At 57.0% G+C, this 10,000-nt stretch overlaps 1 long non-coding RNA gene across 1 annotated transcript in view; it reads left to right on the top strand.

Moving 5' to 3' along the window:
• The window catches only part of LOC144955263 (uncharacterized), a 6,125-nt gene extending 4,525 nt beyond the window's left edge, over positions 1 to 1,600 (top strand). The window contains exon 3 of the long non-coding RNA XR_013641578.1: positions 1,516 to 1,600. This is a non-coding gene — a long non-coding RNA (uncharacterized LOC144955263). The remainder of the gene's footprint in view (positions 1 to 1,515) is intronic.
• The last annotated feature ends 8,400 nt before the right edge of the window (positions 1,601 to 10,000 follow it).

The following is a 10,000-nucleotide window of genomic DNA, read 5'->3' as shown; positions in this document are numbered from 1 at the left end:
TGGCGGTGACGTCACCACGACGCTTGTGCCAGGCCATGTGCACCTTGAGGCTGCCACGTGAAGTGTCGAACGCCCGCTGGCAGGAGGTCACGGGGCAGACCCAGCAGGTGCCACGGGTCGACTGCTGTGCCAGGCTAGGTGCATGAGGAGGAGGTCACGTGACAGACCCAGCAGGTGCCACGGGTCGACTGACTGAGACGACTGGCTGATGCATGCAGTGACACACAAACACAGTGTCTGTGTGTGTGTGTGTCTGTGTGTCTGTGTCTGTGTGTGTGTGTGTGAGTGTGTGTCACTGTGTGTGTGTGTGAGTCTGTGTCTGTGTCTCTATGTGTGTAAGTGTGTGTAAGTGTGTCTGTGTGTGTGTCAATGTGTGTGTGTGTCTGTGTGTGTGTGTGTGTCTGTGTGTGTGTCTGTGTGTGTGTCTGTGTGTGTGTGTGTGTCTGTGTGTGTGAGTCTCTCTCTGTGTGTGTGTCTGTGTGTGTGAGTCTCTCTCTGTGTGTGTGTCTGTGTGTGTGTGTGTGTCTGTGTGTGTGTGTCACTGTGTGTGTGTGTGTGTCTGTGTGTGTGTGTGTGTCTGTGTGTGTGAGTCTCTCTCTGTGTGTGTGTCTGTGTGTGTGTGTGTGTGTCTGTGTGTGTGAGTCTCTCTCTGTGTGTGTGTGTGTCTGTGTGTGTGTGTGAGTCTCTCTGTGTGTGTGTGTCTGTGTGTGTGTGTGTGTCTGTGTGTGTGTGTGTGTCACTGTGTGTGTCTGTGTGTGTGTGTCTGTGTGTGTGTGTCACTGTGTGTGTCTGTGTGTGTGTCACTGTGTGTCTGTGTGTGTGTCACTGTGTGTGTCTGTGTGTGTGTCACTGTGTGTGTCTGTGTGTGTGTGTCACTGTGTGTCTGTGTCTGTGTGTCTGTGTGTGTGTCACTGTGTGTGTCTGTGTGTGTCTGTGTGTGTGTGTGTCACTGTGTGTGTCTGTCTGTGTGTGTGTGTCTGTGTGTGTGTGTGTCACTGTGTGTGTCTGTGTGTGTGTGTCTGTGTGTGTGTGTGTCTGTGTGTGTGTGTGTCACTGTGTGTGTCTGTGTGTGTCACTGTGTGTGTCACTGTGTGTGTCTGTGTGTGTGTGTGTCACTGTGTGTGTCTGTGTGTGTGTGTGTCACTGTGTGTGTCTGTGTGTGTGTGTGTGTGTCACTGTGTGTGTCTGTGTGTGTGTGTGTCTGTGTGTGTGTGTGTGAGTCTCTCTGTGTGTGTGTGTCTGTGTGTGTGTGTCTGTGTGTGTGTGTGTCTGTGTGTGTGTGTGTGAGTCTCTCTGTGTGTGTGTGTCTGTGTGTGTCTGTGTGTGTGTATGTGTCTGTGTGTGTCTGTGTGTGTGTGTGTGTCTGTGTGTGTGTGTGTCTGTCTGTGTGTGTCTGTGTGTGTGTCTGTGTGTGTCTGTGTGTGTGTGTGTGTCTGTGTGTGTGTGTGTCTGTGTGTGTGTCTGTGTGTGTGTGTGTGTCTGTGTGTGTGTGTGTCTGTGTGTGTCTGTGTGTAGGAATCCAGGTGGACCCACGCCACCTGTCTCTGATGGCTGACTACATGTGCTACGACGGCACCTACCTGTGTGTGTGTGTCTGTGTGTGTCTGTGTGTGTCTGTGTGTGTCTGTGTGTGTCTGTGTGTGTCTGTGTGTGTCTGTGTGTGTGTGTCTGTGTGTAGGAATCCAGGTGGACCCACGCCACCTGTCTCTGATGGCTGACTACATGTGCTACGACGGCACCTACCAGGCCTTCAGCCGCATCGCCATGAGGTCCAGCAGCTCGCCTCTGCAGCAGATGACGTACGAGACAAGCATGGCCTTCCTCAAGACCGCCGCCATGATGGGTACGCGCCTACCCACTCAGCTACCCACTCAGCTACCCACTCAGCTACCCACTCAGCTACCCACTCAGCTACCCACCCAGCTACCCACCCAGCTACCCACTCAGCTACCCACTCAGCTACCCACTCAGCTACCCACTCAGCTACCCACTCAGCTACCCACTCACCTACCCACTCACTCACTCAGCTACCCACTCAGCTACCCACTCAGCTACCCACTCACTCACCCACTCAGCTACTCACTCAGCTACTCACTCAGCTACCCACTCACTCAGCCACCCACTCAGCTACCCACTCAGCTACCCACTCAGCTACCCACTCAGCTACCCACTCAGCTACCCACTCAGCTACCCACTCAGCTACCCACTCAGCTACTCACTCAGCTACCCACTCAGCTACCCACTCAGCTACCCACTCAGCTACCCACTCAGCTACTCACTCAGCTACTCACTCAGCTACCCACTCAGCTACCCACTCACTCAGCCACCCACTCAGCTACCCACTCAGCTACCCACTCAGCTACTCACTCAGCCACCCACTCAGCTACCCACTCAGCTACTCACTCAGCCACCCACTCAGCTACCCACTCAGCTACCCACCCAGCTACCCACTCAGCTACCCACTCACTCACCCACTCAGCTACCCACTCACTCACCCACTCAGCTACCCACTCACTCACCCACTCACTCACCCACTCAGCTACCCACTCAGCTACCCACTCAGCTACCCACTCAGCTACCCACTCAGCTACCCACTCAGCTACCCACCCAGCTACCCACTCACTCACCCACTCATTCAGCTACCCACTCAGCTACCCACCCAGCTACCCACTCAGCTACTCACTCAGCTACCCACTCAGCTACCCACCCAGCTACCCACCCAGCTACCCACTCAGCTACCCACTCAGCTACCCACTCAGCTACCCACTCAGCTACCCACTCAGCTACCCACCCAGCTACCCACTCAGCTACCCGCTCAGCTACCCACTCACTCACCCACTCACTCACCCACTCAGCTACCCACTCAGCTACCCACTCAGCTACCCACTCAGCTACCCACTCACTCACCCACTCAGCTACCCAATCAGCTACCCACCCAGCTACCCACCCAGCTACCCACCTACCCACTCAGCTACCCAATCAGCTACCTGCTCAGCTACCCACCCAGCTACTCACTCAGCTACCCACTCAGCTACCCACTCAGCTACCCACTCAGCTACCCACTCAGCTACCCACTCAGCTACCCACTCACCCACTCACTCACCCACTCACTCACCCACTCACTCACTCACTCACCCACTCACTCACCCACTCAGCTACCCACTCAGCTACCCACTCACTCACCCACTCAGCTACCCACTCACTCACTCACCCACTCACTCACCCACTCACTCACTCAGCTACCCACCCAGCTACCCACTCACCCACTCACTCACCCACTCACTCACTCACCCACCCACTCACTCACCCACCCACACAGCTACCCACCCAGCTACCCACTCAGCTACCCACTCAGCTACCCGCTCAGCTACCCACTCACTCACCCACTCACCCACCCACTCACTCACCCACTCACCCGCTCACCTACCCACTCAGCTACCCACTCAGCTACCCACTCAGCTACCCACTCAGCTACCCACTCAGCTACCCACTCAGCTACCCACCTACCCACTCAGCTACCCACTCACCCACTCAGCTACCCACTCAGCTACCCACTCAGCTACCCACTCAGCTACCCACTCAGCTACCCACCCACCTACCCAATCAGCTACCCACCCAGCTACCCACTCAGCTACCCACTCAGCTACCCACTCAGCTACCCACTCAGCTACCCACCCAGCTACCCACTCAGCTACCCACTCAGCTACCCACTCAGCTACCCACTCAGCTACCCACTCAGCTACCCACTCACTCACCCACTCAGCTACCCACTCAGCTACCCACTCAGCTATCCACTCAGCTACCCACTCACTCACCCACCCAGTCACTCACTCACCCACTCAGCTACCCACTCACTCACCCACCCACTCACTCACTCACCCACTCACCCGCTCAGCTACCCACTCAGCTACCCACTCAGCTACTCACTCAGCTACCCACTCAGCTACCCACTCAGCTACTCACTCAGCTACTCGCTCACTCAGCTACCTACCCAGCTACCCACCCACTCACTCACCCACTCACCCACCCACTCACTCACCCACTCACCCACTCAGCTACCCACTCAGCTACCCACTCAGCTACCCACTCAGCTACCCACTCAGCTACCCACTCAGCTACCCACCTACCCACTCAGCTACCCACTCACCCACTCAGCTACCCACTCAGCTACCCACTCAGCTACCCACTCAGCTACCCACTCAGCTACCCACCCACCTACCCAATCAGCTACCCACCCAGCTACCCACTCAGCTACCCACTCAGCTACCCACTCAGCTACCCACTCAGCTACCCACCCAGCTACCCACTCAGCTACCCACTCAGCTACCCACTCAGCTACCCACTCAGCTACCCACTCAGCTACCCACTCACTCACCCACTCAGCTACCCACTCAGCTACCCACTCAGCTATCCACTCAGCTACCCACTCACCCACCCAGTCACTCACTCACCCACTCAGCTACCCACTCACTCACCCACCCACTCACTCACTCACCCACTCACCCGCTCAGCTACCCACTCAGCTACCCACTCAGCTACTCACTCAGCTACCCACTCAGCTACCCACTCAGCTACTCACTCAGCTACTCGCTCACTCAGCTACCTACCCAGCTACCCACTCACTCAGCTACCCACTCACCCACCCACTCACTCACCCACTCACACACTCACTCACCCACCCAGCTACCCACGCAGCTACCCACCCAGCTACCCACTCAGCTACTCGCTCACTTCAGCTACCTACCCAGCTACCCACTCACTCAGCTACCCACTCACCCACTCACTCACTCACCCACTCACTCACTCACCCACTCACTCACTCCACCCACCCACTCACTCACCCAACTACCCACTCAGCTACCCACTCAGCTACCCACTCACCCACCCACTCATTCACCCACTCACTACTCCACTCACTCACCACTCACTCACCCACTCACTCAGCTACCCACTCAGCTACCCACTCATCTACCCACTCACCCACTCACCCACTCACTCAGCTACCCACTCACCCACCCACTTCACTCACTCACCCACTCACCCACTCACTCAGCTACCCACCTCACTCACTCACACCACTCACTCACCCACCCACTCACCCACTCACTCAGCTACCCACTCAGCTACCCACTCACTCACTCACCCACTCACTCACTCACCCACCCACTCAGCTACCCACTCACCCACTCACTCACTCACCCACCCACTCACTCAGCTACCCACTCACTCACTCACCCACTCACTCACCCACCCACTCACCCACTCACTCAGCTACCCACCCACCCACTCACTCACCCACTTCACTCACCCACTCACTCACTCACCCACCCACTCACCCACTCACCTACCCACCCACCTACCCACCCATGTTGACTACCTCGCCTGATCTACAGGAGGTCGTGGGTTCGATCCTGACAATGGGGAGATGTTGACTACCTCGCCTGGTCTACAGGAGGTCGTGGGTTCGATCCTGACAATGGGGAGATGTTGACTACCTCACCTGGTCTACAGGAGGTCGTGGGTTCGATCCTGACAATGGGGAGATGTTGACTACCTCGCCTGGTCTACAGGAGGTCGTGGTTCGATCCTGACAATGGGGAGATGTTGACTACCTCGCCTGGTCTACAGGAGGTCGTGGGTTCGATCCTGACAATGCGGAGATGTTGACTACCTCACCTGGTCTACAGGAGGTCGTGGGTTCGATCCTGACAATGGGGAGATGTTGACTACCTCACCTGGTCTACAGGAGGTCGTGGGTTCGATCCTGACAATGGGAGATGTTGACTACCTCACCTGGTCTACAGGAGGTCGTGGGTTCGATCCTGACAATGGGGAGATGTTGACTACCTCACCTGGTCTACAGGAGGTCGTGGGTTCGATCCTGACAATGGGGAGATGTTGACTACCTCACCTGGTCTACAGGAGGTCGTGGGTTCGATCCTGACAATGGGGAGATGTTGACTACCTCACCTGGTCTACAGGAGGTCGTGGGTTCGATCCTGACAATGGGGAGATGTTGACTACCTCGCCTGGCCTACAGGAGGTCGTGGGTTCGATCCTGACAATGGGGACGATGTTGACTACCTCACCTGGTCTACAGGAGGTCGTGGGTTCGATCCTGACAATGGGGAGATGTTGACTACCTCGCGTGGTCTACAGGAGGTCGTGGGTTCGATCCGTGACCCTGTGGTGTGTCTCTGTGTGTGTGTGTGTGTGTGTCCACTGCCAGGGTCGTGGGATGAGTTGCGATCTCCCTCTGCAAGCCTCGTGGTGGGTCAGCTGGTGCGAGCTGGGACCGGTCTGTTTGAGTTGAAACAGCCTCTAGTGTGAATGTGTCAGTCAGTCAGTCACTGAGTGAGTCACTGAGTCAGTCAGTCAGTCACTCAGTCATTCAGTCAGTCATTCACTCAGTCTGTCAGTCAGTCACTCAGTCAGTCATTCAGTCACTCAGTCTCTCAGTCAGTCAGTCACTCAGTCAGTCACTCAGTCACTTAGTCAGTCAGTCACTCAGTCACTTAGTCAGTCACTCAGTGAGTGTGTCACTCAGTCACTGAGTCAGTCAGTCATTTACTCAGTCAGTCAGTCACTCAGTTAGTCAGTCAGTCACTCAGTAACTCACTCAGTCACTCACTCACTCAGTCACCCACTCAATCACCCACTCAGTCACCCACTCAATCACCCACTCAGTCACCCACTCACTCAGTCAGTCACTCAGTCACTCACTCAGTCAGTCACTGTCACCCACTCAGTCACTCAGTCACTCACTCAGTCACCCACTCACTAAGTCACTCAGTCACCCACTCAGTCACTCAGTCAGTCACTCAGTCACTCACTCAGTCACCCACTCACTAAGTCACTCAGTCAGTCACTGTCACTCACTCACTCACCCATTCACTCAGTCACTCACTCAGTCACTCATTCACTGAGTCAGTCACTCACTCAGTCAGTCAGTCATTCACTGAGTCAGTCACTCAGTCACCCACTCAGTCACCCACCCACTCAGTCACCCACTCAGTCACTCAGTCAGTCACTCAGTCACTCACCCATTCACTCAGTCACTGACTCAGCCAGTCACTCACATGTGTACACACACCCCACCGTGATGATGGTGGTGATGATGATGGTGGTGATGATGGTGGTGATGGTGGTGGTGGTGATGGTGGTGGTGGTGATGGTGGTGGTGATGGTGGTGATGGTGGTGGTGGTGATGGTGGTGGTGATGGTGGTGGTGATGGTGGTGGTGATGGTGGTGATGATGGTGGTGATGATGGTGATGATGGTGATGATGGTGATGATAGTGGTGATGATGGTGGTGATGGTGGTGATAGTGGTGGTGGTGATGGTGGTGATGGTGGTGGTGGTGGTGATGGTGGTGGTGATGGTGGTGGTGATGGTGGTGGTGATGATGATGATGGTGGTGGTGATGATGATGATGGTGGTGATGGTGATGATGATGGTGGTGATGGTGGTGATCCCCTAACCCCACTCCCACCCTTCCTGTGTACGTTGCCATCTCGGTGTTTGACTGGAAAATAAACAAAAATCAAAGAGCGACTTCTGGTGGTGTCTGTTGAAAACTTGTGGCGGTGAGGGCTTGAACCCTGACCCCTGACCCCAGGGTCTCAGTGTCTCCCACACGGTCATCGTGAGCCCCCTGAGAGAGAGAGAGACACCCAGACCCAGGGCTTGAACCCTGACCCCAGGGTCTGTGTCTCCCACACGGTCATCGTGAACCCCCTGAGAGAGAGAGACACCCAGACCCAGGGCTTGAACCCTGACCCCAGGGTCTGTGTCTCCCACACGGTCATCGTGAACCCCCTGAGAGAGACACCCAGACCCAGGGCTTGAACCCTGACCCCAGGGTCTCAGTGTCTCCCACACGGTCATCGTGAACTCCCTGAGAGAGACACCCAGACCCAGGGCTTGACCCCTGACCCCAGGGTCTCAGCGTCTCCCACACGGCCATCGTGAACCCACCTGAGAGAGAGACACCCAGACCCAGGGCTTGAACCCTGACCCCAGGGTCTCAGTGTCTCGCACACGGTCATCGTGAACCCCCTGAGAGAGACACCCAGACCCAGGGCTTGACCCCTGACCCCAGGGTCTCTGTCTGCGACACGGCCATCGTGAACCCCCTGAGAGAGAGACACCCAGACCCAGGGCCTGAACCCTGACCCCAGGGTCTGTGTCTCTGACACGGCCATCGTGAACCCCCTGAGAGAGAGAGACACCCAGACCCAGGGCTTGAACCCTGACCCCAGGGTCTCAGTGTCTCGCACACGGTCATCGTGAACCCCCTGAGAGAGACACCCAGACCCAGGGCTTGACCCCTGACCCCAGGGTCTCTGTCTGCGACACGGCCATCGTGAACCCCCTGAGAGAGAGACACCCAGACCCAGGGCTTGAACCCTGACCCCAGGGTCTCAGTGTCTCCCACACGGTCATCGTGAACCCCCTGAGAGAGACACCCAGACCCAGGGCTTGAACCCTGACCCCAGGGTCTCAGTGTCTCGCACAACGGTCATCGTGAACCCCCTGAGAGAGACACCCAGACCCAGGGCTTGACCCCTGACCCCAGGGTCTCTGTCTGCGACACGGCCATCGTGAACCCCCTGAGAGAGAGACACCCAGACCCAGGGCTTGAACCCTGACCCCAGGGTCTCAGTGTCTCCCACACGGTCATCGTGAACCCCCTGAGAGAGACACCCAGACCCAGGGCTTGAACCCTGACCCCAGGGTCTCAGTGTCTCCCACACGGACACTGTGAACCCCCTGAGAGAGAGAGAGACACCCAGACCCAGGGCTTGAACCCTGACCCCAGGGTCTCAGTGTCTCCCACACGGACACTGTGAACCCCCTGAGAGAGAGAGAGACACCCAGACCCAGGGCTTGAACCCTGACCCCAGGGTCTCAGCGTCTCCGACACGGCCATCGTGAACCCCCTGAGAGAGACACCGCAGACCCAGGGCTTGAACCCTGACCCCAGGGTCTCAGTGTCTCCCACACGGTCATCGTGAACCCCCTGAGAGAGAAAGACACCCAGACCCAGGGCTTGAACCCTGACCCCAGGGTCTCAGTGTCTGCCACACGGCCATCGTGAGCCCCCTGAGAGAGACACCCAGACCCAGGGCTTGAACCCTGACCCCAGGGTCTCAGTGTCTGCCACACGGCCATCTGAGCCCCCTGAGAGAGACACCCAGACCCAGGGCTTGAACCCTGACCCCTGACCCCCAGGGTCTCAGTGTCTCCCACATGGCCATCGTGAACCCCCTGAGAGAGACACCCAGACCCAGGGCTTGAACCCTGACCCCAGGGTCTCAGTGTCTCCCACACGGTCATCGTGAACCCCCTGAGAGAGACACCCAGACCCAGGGCTTGAACCCTGACCCCTGACCCCAGGGTCTCAGTGTCTCCGACACGGCCATCGTGAACCCCCTGAGAGAGACACCCAGACCCAGGGCTTGAACCCTGACCCCTGACCCCAGGGTCTCAGTGTCTCCGACACGGCCATCGTGAACCCCCTGAGAGAGACACCCAGACCCAGGGCTTGAACCCTGAACCCTGACCCCAGGGTCTCAGTGTCTCCCACACGGCCATCGTGAACCCCCTGAGAGAGAGAGACACCCAGACCCAGGGCTTGAACCCTGACCCCTGACCCCAGGGTCTCAGCGTCTCCGACACGGCCATCGTGAACCCCCTGAGAGAGACACCCAGACCAGGGCTTGAACCCTGACCCCTGACCCCAGGGTCTCAGCGTCTCCCACACGGCCATCGTGAACGGCAGGAGACAAATCCACAGGACATCAACATTGTTTTATTACATCCTTGAGATCACAACACGGCCACGAACAGCAAACACGAATGGCAGCATCAGTAGCATCATCATCACCATCACCATCCTCGCGATGATGATGATGATGGGGGCGAGGGAGAGAAATCTACTTCAGGAGACGCACAGAGACACTTTCACATCACGGGGGGGGAATTGCAAAACACAGAA

This window comes from Lampetra fluviatilis, unplaced genomic scaffold, assembly GCF_964198595.1.
Source record: "Lampetra fluviatilis unplaced genomic scaffold, kcLamFluv1.1 SCAFFOLD_619, whole genome shotgun sequence".
Lineage (NCBI taxonomy): Eukaryota > Metazoa > Chordata > Hyperoartia > Petromyzontiformes > Petromyzontidae > Lampetra > Lampetra fluviatilis.
The sequence above is the reverse complement of the archived record's forward strand: the minus strand, read 5'-3'. Positions and strand labels throughout refer to the sequence as shown.